A 14,863-nucleotide genomic window follows, 5' to 3' on the forward strand; every position below is an offset into this window, starting at 1 on the left:
AAAATTGGCCACATTTCTTCAGTAAGTCAGTGGAAATAGTAATAAAGGAGATACTCTTCTAATTTAAAAATACTTAAATGTGATTTAAGAGATAGAACTACCCAAATGATCCTATTAGAAATGAACCAGAATAAATTTGAGAATAGTTCTTCAAAGCTACTGCTATAGAAGAATGTTGTTTATTTTTTGAGATATGTACTGAAGTTCTTGGTGGGAGTTGTTGAAATGGTACAATATCTGGGATTTTCTTTAGTATACTCCAGGGAATTCAAAGGTACAGGGGGAAAAAGAGTGATGGTAGGAAAGTAAAGCAAATGACAGACATTGTATAAACTTTTGCAATCATTAAGCTTATTTATGAATCCATGGTCATCCTTCATATTTTCTATAGATGTTTCCATGTACAAATTTTCCTAAGAAACAAAGAAAATAGAAAGGATGGGTTTCACAAAGAATCAGCTTGAAAACTGTATTATTCTTACACAAAACAAACCAACCAGAAAACAGTAATGACACCATTACTTACAAAAGTAAGTAAGTTCTGGGAAGAGTTGGGACAGGTTTATCCCACAGTTTTTTTTTTTTGGACCTGGGCTGAAGTGATAGCGACAGAGGAGCATATGCTTCCTCAACATGAAAGACAGAAAGAAGCTCTTAGAGAAGAGAGCAAAAATGCACAATGCCTCTTTGGACTCAGCTCTCTTTAGACCCAGCTCACTTCTGCCATGTAACGTTGGGCAAACCAAGATGCATGCTCCAGCCCAGCCTATAGCATTGACAGCAGGGAAAGCCACTGTTCCTACAAAGTTTGGGTCTGGAGTAGGAGGGAGGAAAGGAGTAGAGCAACAATGGACCACCGGGAATAAGGCTTAGAGTTCCATGGTGGCCATACCTTTTTATTCAAGTGAGTGAGGAATATAGGATTCTGGATTTCATAGAAGAGTTTGAAATAGAGTTGCAATTTTTTAATATTAATTTACCATTGCTTTCATTGAGTTGCCATGATATTTTAGTATTAAATATTGAGAAAGCATATGGACAAGACTAATCATAGATATTTTCCAAATCTTGATTAGAAATGTGTAAAGAGGTTTATATAAAATAGCAGAATTCAGATACAATACAAATACATTTATGAATAATTTTTCAAGGCTAGTTGATTCCAATAGATGAATGATGTTAATCCTAGCTTAACTTTCTGATTTTCCGAAATAACAAAATGGCTAACAGCAAAATGTTAGAGACTCTCAGATTCGGAAAGACCAAAGGTATCATCTGGCCCCAGCTCCTGCTCACTCCAGGAATTCCTTTGACAACATCTGTGCAGATAGCTATCCACAAGTTGCTTATCTACTTTCAATGAAGGAAACCACATTATTTTACAGAATGGCTTATTTAACCCTTATAGCAACTGAGAACATTGAAGACAATCTCTCTTTGGGGCTCTGATTTCCTAGTAAATTTAAGTTAGTAGAACTGATTGTACAGAGCAGCAAAGTCTCTAGCCACCTCTAGTGAACAGGATTTATTTAAACACTTTTAATTGGTAATATTCCTCATAAATATTAGATCTGGAGTTTTTTTTGTAGTCAGAGTTGCTACAACCATACAGCTACACTCTTCATAGGTTCTCAAAATTCAGCATGCATCAATGTCCTCTTGGGAGCTTGATAGATAGATAACCCCACCATCAAAGTTTAGTTAAACCTGATAATTTAGCTTTTGAATGTGTTCCCAGTTGATGCCAGTGTTGCTCCTTTGGAGAACTCTGGTGGGTACAGGCAGCTTTTGGAGCTCTCTGATTTGTTTCATTTGCTCTTTACTGATTATGCACCCTCATTCCGTTTATTTGCGTAAGGTAGTACTTCTTAACTCTGCATTGTAAGGCCTTCCAGATGATTCTGATGCAAAATACAGTTTGAGAGACACTGGTCTGGATATTCAGACTGCTGAAACACTCTCCCTCGCTCCTCCTCTCCTGTTTCCCTCTCATGAATCACTAGTGTTGCTTTGAATTCTTGAGAAGAAGCAGTTAATTGGACCAGTTCATCTTCCACCCCAGACCACAGGTGCTATGGTTTTCCCTCAAGGCTTCAGGCACTTGAAGTGTGGTCCCCAGTGTGAAAACGTTGAGGGTGTGGAGCCTTTAAGAGGTGGAGCCTGATGGAAGTTAATCAGGTCATTGGAGGTGCTGTCCTCAGAGAGCCTTTAGATAGTTCTCATGGGACCCCCTGTTCATTCTCTCAAGAACAGGTTGCTACAAAAAGATCAAGACCAGTCCCTCTCTGGTCCCTAGACTTCCTGTCTTGCCTTGTGATTGCTCCCTCTCACACATTTTTCTGTCATGATGGCCTCTGTCATTAGGTGATATAATCAGGGGAATCTTGATAGAATCTGCTTCATGTTGTTTAGACTTTCAGATTCAAAATTGAGAGCTGACTAAATCTTTTTTCTTTATAAATTATATGGCTTCAGGTACTTTGTTAGAGCAGCGGCAAAGTAACTAATACATTAGGCCATTGGTCTTACTGGTCAGCTTTGGTTTGAACAGATGTTTTTATCAGGCATGAGAAGGTGTGACCTTTGGACCCCTAACAATAGCATCATCTGGGAACTTGGCAGAGATGCAATTTCTCAGGCTGTCACCAAGAGTTGAACCAGAAGCTCAGGGGTTGGATTCAGCAATTTGTGTTTTTAAAAATCCCACAGGTGTGGTTGCTGTGCCATGAAGTTGACAATCACGGCTACAGAAGAAGAGTGTAGCTTAATGCCTATGTTCCTATATCTCACCCCAAACAGTATGTGCCAGGCTGCTAACAAGGGGCATAAGAATACATTTAAAAATAGAAAATCTCACCATTAATTTGCACTTCTTCAAACTTCAATTTTACAAGCTCTGAATTTCTAAAGGAGATAGGAAAAAAACATAAAAGTGTTCTGTCTTCAAAACCATAGGCCACATATTACCAAATTCCTACATGGTCTTTGGTTGAAACCTTCTATAAACAACCTGGCTTTGGAATATAATTGTGGAATCCACAGGGTCACATTGGCACTAAAATAATCCACCACTTCCATGGCAGTGGACATCTGGTATGTAATTTTACATAAACAAATTTGACTTTGATGAAACTTAAAACCTCTGAAACTTAAATGAAATGGTGTTAGGGCTGAATCCCAAAAGAAAAAGAAAGGAATTTGGGTTTTTGTTTTTCCTTTTTTTGAAACCCAGGTGCACATTAAAGTTAAAGCCAGGACACACACTTGTGTAATTTGGCTCAAGTGCACATTTTCCTGTCTCATGGCATGAGACAGGCGACATCAAAATAACCACAGGCCTCAAGCAGACTTTGGTAAACCCTATCCTTCCAACAGAGGTAAAGGAAGGAACTGTCCTGGGCAGTTGGTAATGCACTCAGCCACAGCATAACCTTCAACTTGATCTCAATGAAAACATTGAAGGAAAGTGTGATTCTCTACTTTGGATTGAATTACTTAGTGACTCAATTTAGAAATCGGATTCAGGCAAACATCTCTATCTTATTCTATAGGGAATGAGAAGCTAAAATACGATTTTTTTGCATAGGCTCTCTCTTGTCCAGTGAGGAGGTCCATAGAACAGGGTACAGGAGAGTGTGGCTGCAGAGTCACTCATCAAGACCTCCAGAGACCAAGCAGAAAGCAGGTCTGATTTTACTGTGCAGTTACCATGTCTATATACTCAGGCAGCAGCTAAGCAGATGACAAGCAGCCACCAGTGAAGTTGCTGGCCAACTGTCCCTGCAGCTACCAGTCTAGGGGTGGACCATGGAGCAAGTGCAGGGACTGCAACACGTGGCTTCATGCCCAGGGTTGTGCCTGTGGGGCAAGTGGTTTGCCACTCCTGCGCCTAGCACTGGGGAGTGGTTTGCCACTCCTGCGCCTAGCCCTTAATGTATGCCATGTATGCAGTACTCTATGCACTTGTCCCCACATCTTTTCATTTTTTAAAAAATATTTATTTTTTAGTTGTTGTTGGACACAATACCCTCACTTTTATTTATTTATTTTCATGTGGTGCTGAGGATGGAAACCAGGTCCTCGCACACGCAAGGCGAGCACTCCACCGCTGAGGCACAACCCCAGCCCCTATTTTTTCATTTGTTTTTAACGAATAATTCTAATGGAGTGAAACCTCTGAACCCCTACAGTATAGAATCTCAGTGCATTTTTTAAGATGCACAATTTTTTATAGACCTTATCCTCAACTAAAATTGTTCTTTCTTTTGGTCGTAGAGATGGAACCCGGGGGCACTTTAACCACTGAGCCACATTTCCAGCCCGGTCTCATATTCCTTTTGGAGACACGTCCTGTAAGTTGCTGAGGCTGGCTTTGAACTCACGATCCTCCTGCCTCAGCCTCCCAAGCCACTAATTGCAGGTGTGTGTGCCACCGTGCCTGGCTCAAATCAACATTTTTCAAAAGTGGATGAAACACCGATATGAGATTTTATCTGGGAGGAATTCATGTCTTATGGAGAATGCCAGTTCAGATGAAGATGGGGAGTAAATTAGAAGGAGGGCCACTAGCCACAGCCATCATCGTGATCATTCCTCTAGTTCAACCTCTGTGAACTCAGGGCGACCCCAGGAAATGCCCTCAGGGTGACCCTTCTCCAGGCTGCCACTTCTCCATTCTCCACTTCGTGGTGGCTTCTCTCTGGACTAACATCCTCCCCTTCCTGAATGAGTTTTTCCCTCTGAGCTTGTTCCCTGATATCCTGACTTCAAGGTTCCCTGCTCAACTATGGATCACCTTTCCTCTGTGCGCATCACGGGCATCTCAAGCCTCAGATCCCCCAAGTGAAACTCTGGGTCCTTTTCTCCCTTCCCATCAGAAACCTCATCTCTGTCCCGTGTTCCCAGAGCATCTCATAAGCAACAGATCCAGGGATTCCTTCTGGCTCCTCCCCCTCCCTTATTTTCAATCTGTCCTCTCCCAGTGGTCATTCACGCTCACCGATTCTACTAAAGTAGAATGACCTTTTGAATCTGCCGTTCACATCGCTTCTCTATTAATGCTTCAAGATATGTTCTGATACCTTCATGATTTTTTGTCGCCATCTACTTTCCTCATTTCAACCCACTTTCCACTGGTGGGATTTCTTCCTTAATATCTATCTATCCCCTTTGCTCCTCTTTTTAAATCTTCCAAGGGAATTTCTGTGGTTTGCAGAGTAGGACGTATGGTGAGACCCTTTCAAAGATGGCAGGAACTTGCCCGTCCACCCTGGTCTCTAGGTTTTCAGCTTACACCGCAACCACGGGCCCTCTGTACTACTTTTGGAATATGCCATCCCTCCTCAGGCCTCTCTGCATACTGCAGAATGCACTGTCCCTTTCACTGGATAGCCCTCACCTTTGGCCTTTGTCACCTCCTGCTTTTTATTCTTTGACCTGAAGCTGTGCTCTTAGCTCAACTAAGAGGCTTCCTGACCCAGGGTAAGATATGTCTGTGTTTATCCTACCACTGTGAACAGCACGGTAAGGCGCCATGAGAGACGACTCCAGTGCTCACCTGCATTTTGTTTTCCTCTCCTTTCAGGGCACAAGAGCAGAATACACAGCTTTGGCCCTTTGCAGTTATTTGGAGACAAATCACCACATTTATAGAGTGAAGGCATAGGGAGCAGAAATGACAGGGGTCATTTTTAATGCATAAGCACATTTACTTACTCTCTCCCTCTGTTTCAGTGATGGATTGGGCCCGTTTTACCTATCAGATACCTATAAAATGGTGGTGTCTTTGTTAATCTGGGTTTCTTTGTGACTGTAGAGTAGAACTTTCCTGCCACCCCACAATAAGCAGGTATGATCAGTGACAAGAACCTTTTGTACTATGTTTATTTAATTGCTGCACACACACACAAAAAAAAAAAAACAGCCTGAAATGAAATAGTTCAAACAAGAGCAATCCATAATTTCTCATGGACCTGTGGGCTTGCTGGGAAGGTGTGCCGATCTCACCCAGGCTCACTGTGGTTGGAGTGAGTGTTTTAGTTCTCTTCCACACGGTATGTCTCTTTCCATGTGATCTCCCTCATCCACTTGTTTTCTTTCCTTCACATGGGCTCATCCTCCAGGGACATTCTATACAATTTTCTTATAGGATGGTGGCCATGTTCCAAGAGAGAAAAATGTCAGTCCTGCCAAGAATGAAGTTTGGACCATCACATATTATTGAATAAAGCTACTCACAAGGCTAGTCTAGAGTCAAATCAAGTTTCTATATCTTCTTGGGAGGTTCATCATGAACATACAGAGAGAAGAGAAATAACTCTTGGCTGTCTTTAGAGATTAACTACAGTATAAGGTTAGGCCACTGAGACATGAGGTTATTTATTACTGTAGCAGATCCTAACTTGTCCTTGCTGATACCTACAGCATGTATTTTTGTCTTAGAAATCACTTTGTGGATTCTCCGTGATAAACAGTGTCATGAAGTTCTATTTCCTTATATTTGCTATCCCCCCATGGTTGAATCATAGTCAATAATTCACTAAAAGCTATTGAGTAAATAAATGAAGGTTTTTCTTGTGCAAACAAGGGAACTATAGCTTGAGGAGAATAAATGACAGCACAGAGGTCAGAACATAATGTCTGAGTAATGCAGTATAATGACAATATTATGCATGGTGCCTATTTACCAGTACATTGCTTTTATCTAAAATAGTTTCATATACTCTCTAATCTTTTATCCTCTCAGATGTTCTATGAGATATGAAAAATTGTATATTATTAAAATAATTTTACAAATCAAATACTTGAGTCACAGAAAGGTGGAGAGAATATTCAATATCAAACAGTTGGAGAGTTGCAGATGTTAGTCCTGTGGCTGAGAATTCAGTTTTCTATTCATACATGTCTACATTATTATCTTGGAATTTGGGGAAATATTTGAAAGTGAAAATTAAAAAAAATGACATGTGTTTGTAGGGAGATTGAAGGTCAAGGCGAAGATTTAAAAGAGGATAAACATATTCAGAGGAAGACAGCTTTATGTTGTCAGGAAAAACGTGGGCAGGTAATAGATAAAATGGATGATTTAATTAGTTGAAATGGATAAGTGAGTTTTAGAAGAGTGTATAAAAGAAACACTTAGAAGAAGCAGTCCCAGTTATAGATCTGTCTGTGTACAAAAGGCAAGTGACAAACATCATGAATCTTCTCTGCTAAATTAAGCATTTATAAAAGAGCAGTGCGTGTCTTCAAATAAATAATCCATGCAAAGAAAATATAGGCTTTGGGTCAGAAAGCTCTCTTTTGAGCTCCAGTTAGAGTTATATTCTCCTTCTTGGAAGACGCTTCCCTTAGCTGTCTCTTTCTCGCCCTCTTATTTCAGGTGACAGTCACCCTCTGGAGCATCTGTCTTCCCACTCCAGGGGTGTCCTATCCCACCAGTCCCTGGATGCCCACAGGGAGATCTGAAGCAAGGTGGGGGCCATCTTTTGCCTGCCTTCCTCACCCTCCCCTGGGCTCCTGCCCAAACTCTGGAGGCAGCCATGCCAGATGACTTAAGGTTCCTGGATGGGTGGAGCCATGGGGTAGAAGCAGCATAACTTTGGACTCCTGCTGGATTCTGCCCATCACAGCCTCCCTGTTTCTTCTCACGGCCTCCAACACATGCAGAGATCCATCTCAAGACTGCCTGAAATCAATGACACTTTGTCCACATCAAAAAGTCTGGGGCTTCACGTCCACAGCATCAGACTGCACTCGGTCTGTGTAGGAACTTTCAGTCTTTGTACATGATGGTTATCTGCAGAGCTGTCTTAGTTTTATACGGGGGGAAGAAAGGTTACAATAAACCAGAGCAGGAGTTTTCTACCCTTGTTCTCAATGTGAGAAGTTCCCATTTTTGTCTCAGTATTGCTTTTAGATTCTTAAAAATGATCGAAGACTCCAAAGAGCTTTTGTGTATTATATCTCTTGATATTTGAAATATTGGAAATTAAAACTAACTTTATATATCATGTGTTAATTTCATTTAAAATAACCATGACTCCATAATAAATTTACACAAGAAAATTTTTAAAACAACTATGTGTTTTAGTCAGCTTTTTTTTTCTTGCTGTTGTGATTAAAAGACCTGACCAACACAATTGTAGAATAGAAAAGGTTTATTTGAAGGCTCATGGTTTCAGAGGCCTTAGTCCATAGAAGGCCAGGTCCACTTGTCAGGGCTTGAGGTGAGGCTGAACATCATGTGGGGAGAGTGTGAGAGAGGGAAGCAGATCACATCATGATATCAGGAAGCAGAGAGAGGTCTCCACTTGCCAGATACAAATATACACTCCAAAACCATGGCCCTAATTCCCACCTCCTCCATCCACACCTTACCTGCCTTCAGTTACCACTTAGTTAACCCCTATCAGGGAATTAATTCACTGATTGGGTTAAGACTCTTACAACCCAATCATTTCTCTTCTAAACCTTCTTGCATTGTCTCACCCGTGAGCTTTTGGGGGACGTCTGACATCCAGACCATAACACTGTGTGTTTCAAAACCAAAACAGTCAGTGAAGTGAGTAATATTGTCTTACATTTGCATAAATGTATTTAATGTTTGACTTCCTGAAAGATGGTTGGATTCTCATATCTGTGTCTGCATGTAATTCTGTTGTGACATATAGGATTTGGTTGAATTATATGAAAAAAAATCCAGATTCACATTGATATTAAAGGTGGAGCCCTTAATTTTGTCCAAGAGATTCTCAGAGGTTCTTGAATTATTTGATAAAGTGTATGTTTGTGTGTGTGTGTGTGTGTGTGTGTGTGTGTGTGTGAGAGAGAGAGAGAGAGAGAGAGAGAGAGATTCAATGTTTTATAGAATATTTACATTATAACCTGTGAAACTATAACAAATATATGATAATATGGGCTGGGGATGTGGCTCAAGCGGTAGCGCGCTCGCCTGGCATGCATGCGGCCCGGGTTCCATCCTCAGCACCACATACAAACAAAGATGTTGTGTCCACCGAAAACTAAAAAATAAATATTAAAAAATTCTCTCTCTCTCTCTCTCTCTCTCTCTCTCTCTCTCTCTCTCTCTCTCTCTCTTTAAAAAAAATATATGATAATATGCCTTAAAGTTTTATGTTCTGAGATGCAGACAGCATTTTTAGTAAAACTAAATCATTACAAACAGAAGAAATCAGGAAGGAAGAAATTTTGCAGGATATTAGAGATTAGATAGAAATTGAATAGTCTAAGAGTCTAGGACTTCCGTTCTGGGACACAACACAACCAAAGTGCAAAGATACAGTTTAGTGGGTCAAAAAAAAGAAAAGAAAAAAAAGAAAAGAAAAGAAGAAAAAAAAAGAAAGAAAAGAAAATTAGGAAAAATACCTGTCCGTTTTCTGATACTCAAGCTTTCCTTGAGTGTGGTTCATCTTCAGACTTCCTATTCAGATAGACAGTCTGTTCTGCATTGTAACGTATCCATATTACTAACTGCCATGTTATGCTGCAAGGGAACACAGGGAGTCCTTCCTATCTGACATGCACATTGCATCTACGTCCCTCCATCCTAGGCTCAGGGAGGGAAGAAACTGGCTGATGTATGCCACAAGGACGGTCCTCATGCTGCCAGCTCTGGTAATGCCATGAACCATATGTGACAGACAAATACTACTAGACAAATCCTAAATTTAACCGCTCTTCTAGCTCCAAAATCAAGCAACAACTCTCCGGGGCCTTTCCATTTTGGTCATTTCTACAATATGTGAGTTTCAAGTAATTTCTGGAATTTAAGAAGACACATTAAATTGATAAAAGAAGCAAATAACCCTCCCCCCCCAAAAAAGAAGGTAATTAGCCTCATTTTATCATACATTCTATGGATGGTACAATAATAATAGACCTGATGTTCCTCAGATGAGAAAGAGCTTCTCCTAGGGACTATAATGCAGTAAACTGACTTGCATATTTGCATGCTACAGAAAGGAAGAAATACATTTAGAATGTATTGAGAATGGAGCTGAGGACTTGAGAGAAGAGCATGGGAAGTAGGAGGGTCCCAGTGACAGAAAGAAGTAGGAAAAAAGAGGGAATAGAAAAGAACTTATTGATTTGTACTACATACACTTATTTGGGAAAGGCTATACAAAAGGAGTATGATAGAAATATACTTCTCAATTATGAGCAGTCTCCTGCACATTCTCTAACTAGATGAGCTCATGTGACTACTTCAGCTAGGCGTGGAAGTGATGTTGATACCTCCATGTTGAAGCATTAATATCCAGCCGAGAGCCTTCCAGCTCTCCTTTTCTGCACCAGTGTTCTTCATGTGGTCACTACAAAAGGCAAGAAAGGTGGATTTGGAAGATACTACTGGAAGAGAGCGATTTGGGCGAGTCAGTGGATGAGGAAAGACTTTACATTGGCAAGACATAAATCTTCATGTGTTAAGCTATTGAAAACATAGGACTGTATTGTCATAACATCAGAACTTAGCCTATCTTACTAATACAATGGGCAAGGTTGAGATTACACCAGGTGATCATTCATTATTAGAAAATAACAGGACTTAAGATCCGCATACTATAGTAACATAGCCATATTAATGTTTATAGAAGCTCCATTCACAGTAGCTAAACTGTGGATGCAACATAGAGGCCCTTCAATAGACGAATGAATAAAGAAACTGTGCTATCTATACACAATGGAATATTACTCAGCATTAAAAGAGAATAAAATTATGGAATTTGCAGGTAAATGGATGGATTTGGAGATATCATGCTAAGCGAAGTAAGCCAATCCCCCAAACTAAAAGGCCAAATGTCCTCTCTGATACGTGGATGCTGATCCATAACAGGGAGGGAAGAGGCATAGGGAACACGGAAGAACTTTGACTGGGCAAATGTGAGGGAGGGTGAATGGGAGCATGAAAGATGGTGGAATGAGATGGATAGCATTACCCTAGATACATGTAGAACTGCACACATGGTGTGACCGTATATGGTGCACAACCAGAGAAATGTAAAGTTGTGCTGCAATTGTATACAATGAATCAAAATGCATTCTGCTATCATGTATACCTAATTAAAATAAATAAATTAATTAAAAATTTAAAAAGAAGATAGCACTTCAGAGGACAAAACTTCTGGGAAATACAAATACATAATTCTATAGTTTTAAACTCAAAATTCTTATTAAAATAATATGGACTATTTTTAAAGGATTTAGATTCTTCTTCAAGTAATTCTGATTTAACTTTCTAAGAGGGATCCAGGCATCAGCCTTTTTACATTGCCATACCCACCCCAGGTGATTTAAATAGGCAGCCAGTGTTGAGCACCACGGGTTTAAGAAATGAACCAAGGCAGATGATGTCACAAGGAAGCTTTGAGGAAGTAAGGATGGCAGAAAAAGAAAAGAAGGAAAGATGTAATAGTACTATGAAGACCAATTTAAAGTCACTTTCAATGATAATGAACTCATCACTAATGAAGTGAAGATAGAAGTGAAGACCATGTGCTGTGCTGGACCCGGCATCCATAGGTGAGCTGGGTAAGAAGTACTGACTATGAAGGTAGTGTCACCACCAGGTGGATCCCATAAAGAAATCAATTGACAATGGAAAACAAGCATCATTCTTGTAACATACTATAGAAATGATCCCTGAAAGTATAGTCTTACAAGCATCATTCTTTACAGAAGTTTGTGATTTCAAAAGATATTGATAAACAGGATGTGGACTTTTTTTTTTTTTTACGTTTTCTTGTTTCTTCATTTCTTCTAACATTTGGTTTCATTGAGGCTTAAAAACCCAAGTATGATCACTGTTTAGCCTTTGTACTCCCCATTAGCCACCACACAGATGAAAACACAGCTGGGATTGTAACCCTTCCACGTCGGTATTCTTAAAGGCACTGTAAGGACCTCGGTCATCATGGACTAGTTTCACTTGTTCATAATCTTCCTACAAATGGAGTCATAAGGACCATATTTTTTTCTCTGTTTTTTTTCCCAACATGACTTCTTTGCGATTCCTCCATTTTGCTGTATGTATGAATACTTACTGCTTTTGTGATCATGTGTGAAATTTCATGATATGGTGCCAAGGCCAATGTCTCGGCTTGGCACCAGAATCACGAGGCACTCACAGCTTTGTAGGTTCAAACAGCAATTCTTTATTCCCGCTCTCACACCGCCTCCACACAGGTCCAGGGGCCAACACGTTCTGCTGTCTCCCGCACAAACCACCTACTCCACGAGGCTCTCTCCAAATCCCATTTTAATCTCACGAGAACTCAACGGGAACAAGCAGCAGGAACACCCTAATCCCAGCAATAATCTTCAACCGCCAACTTCCCTAAAATCCATTATCTTAAACTGGCAACGCCTTAAACTCAAGGAGCCGGTTACTTCCTCAAACCTGATCAGCTCTAAACCCGAATCCGCCTTGGTCCTTGAGCAAGGTCACCTTATTAAAGCATGCATGCAATGTTCCATCAAATGTCCTCTAAGCAGCATGGGGTACGCTTCGCAAGGAAATTTCGATGCGTCATTCCTACTTGGTAATGGCCCTCAGCATCATGGCCATTCATCACAGGCTGTTCCCTCCACTCCATCAGAGGACTGCTCTGCTTGGACCTCGTTTTGTCACGCACTGTTCACAAACAGCAGATACAGAAACAAATCAGCCACAGGGAGAAAGCCAGTCCATGGCGAGACTCGCTGTTCACCTTCCTCCTCTGAAGCATCTCAGTCCCTGTTCAATGCTGTTTGGAGCCTCTATGATATAACCCATATCTTGTGCCCAACTTGTTGATTTGTATACAGTAAGAAAGGAAGAAGGAGCCCCGCCCACTCTCCCATGAAGAGAAATAGGAGGCTTGCATTTCTTTCTCTTTTTTTTCTTTTAATGATACATATTGCTACAGCACTATTTTATATTTAAGGAAAGAACAGCGATGGGGTTCAAGGTATGTTAGAAGCAAAGGAAGCAGTGATAGTAGATTACATTACTGAAGAATTTACAAAGGAAATGTGCTTTGGAGCACAGGCAACTGGATTTGGCTCTCAATACTGCAAGGAACAGTTTCCTCTCTTAAAATAGAAGACAGGAATAAGGGGAATTTAAATTTGGGGGCTGACACAGATCCACTCAAATAGCCCTTTTTCTAATTTGTAATTTAAAAAATAATTCCCATGGCAAGTTGTGTGCCGAGAGTCAGAGGAACACAGTTGGAGAGGGATGTTCCAACACACGGTGGCTGTGTGGTAGAAAGGCCATCAGAAGTGGTCAGGATGCTGCCAAACCACAGTGAGAGGACCATGGAAACTGAAAATAAGACAGTTGTGTAGATGATGTATCTAGCTTCTTTACTTTGCATGTATGCATATTCCTGGTTAGTATATTCATTTGTTAACATTGCCATCAAAGTACAGTCATCCCTCAGCATCTGCAAAAGATGGGGTCCAGGACCTCACTTGGACACCAGAATCCACAGGTGCTCAATTAAGGCTCTCATACAAAGTGCAAAGTATGCACATCCTCCTGGAGGTATCGAGTCATCTCTAGGTGATTGATAATGCCTGAGACATTATCAATTGCACCGTGTGGTTGAGGGGATAATGGCAGTGTAGGTGTTCAGCCCAGACACGACCATCTGAAGCCTGCAATTTTCATGCACAGGAGGTCGAATCTATGAATGTGGAACCATAGATGTGGAGGACCAATTGCAGGACGACCTCAGTGGCTTCAGTGACAGAAGTTTATTGTCTCACAGCCTGGAGACTGAAAATCCAAGCTCAAAGTATTGGCAGAGCTGCTTTCTTCCGAGGACTTTGCAGAAGTGACTGTGAAATTTCTATAAAGTTTGGAAAAACATAATGCATAGAAGAAATGCCCTGAAGCCAGTGTGGACATTGAGCAAAAATGTATGTGTGGGTAGTTGAGGATGATGATGGCTCACCCAGAATGCAAACCATAGGGGTGCATTTTCATACATAGGTAAAATTACTTGTTGGTCTAAGTCCCAACCTTTTCTGTAGTTACTTTCAAGTCTTAATAACATATGCCATAGGTTATGCAATTCTCATATATTTTATTACTTATCTTTAATAAAAATTGTATTCCACATGGCTTTCAATTGAAGAACTAGTTAACACAGTACTATCATAGTGAATTCCACACCTACATTTGTTTCCAAAATAAGTTTCTAAACCGGGTATTGTTGTCCATGCCCAAATCCTAGCAATTTGGGAAGCCGAGCAGGATTATTGCAAATTCAAGGCCAGTCTTGGCAATTTAGCAAGACCTTGTGTCACAATAAATAAAACCTTAAAGGAACTGGGGATGTAATTCTGTAGCAGAGCACCCTAGTCTCATTTTCTAGTACAAAAATAAATAAATAAATAAATAAAAGCATGAAACAGTTTGAAATAAGTCAAAATCATTACTTCAGGCGCAGTTCTTTTCTTCAATTTCTGTGAGCCTAGAGATCCTTTAGTTTAACAGTAGGTTTTAAATAAACTATAGTGTAATACTGTGATACCATGAGACAAATGGAGGTCATTTAGTAGGGAAATTCTCTTGGAGACTTTATTTGTATTGACCATGTAAAACAGTGAAACAGCAAGACCCAGAAGACACAATATTTTTATTTGGTAAGTGAAAATTTTAGTTTGTATACAAATAAATGCTAGTTCTCTAGTGTTCTTAATTAATAATTATGTGTTTTAAATTTAAAGTCAACGTCCAGAAATTATTAAATATCATTCACAATTACTGCTTGTTTTTAAGTAGGAGAGGTTATGTAAAAAAATGACTTCAGATTCCAACTATACTAGATAACACCACTGCTTTTGGTCCTAG

The 14,863-nt window shown here is 40.2% G+C and overlaps 1 protein-coding gene and 1 pseudogene across 1 annotated transcript in view; both read right to left on the bottom strand.

The window, feature by feature from the left end:
* LOC144368993 (uncharacterized) overlaps positions 1–14,863 on the bottom strand; it is a 388,140-nt gene that overhangs the window by 42,390 nt on the left and 330,887 nt on the right. The window lies entirely within an intron of this gene.
* Positions 11,581–11,677, bottom strand: LOC144369637 (small nucleolar RNA U3; annotated as a pseudogene).

This window comes from Ictidomys tridecemlineatus, chromosome 12 (assembly GCF_052094955.1).
Source record: "Ictidomys tridecemlineatus isolate mIctTri1 chromosome 12, mIctTri1.hap1, whole genome shotgun sequence".
In the NCBI taxonomy this organism is placed as follows: Eukaryota; Metazoa; Chordata; class Mammalia; order Rodentia; family Sciuridae; genus Ictidomys; species Ictidomys tridecemlineatus.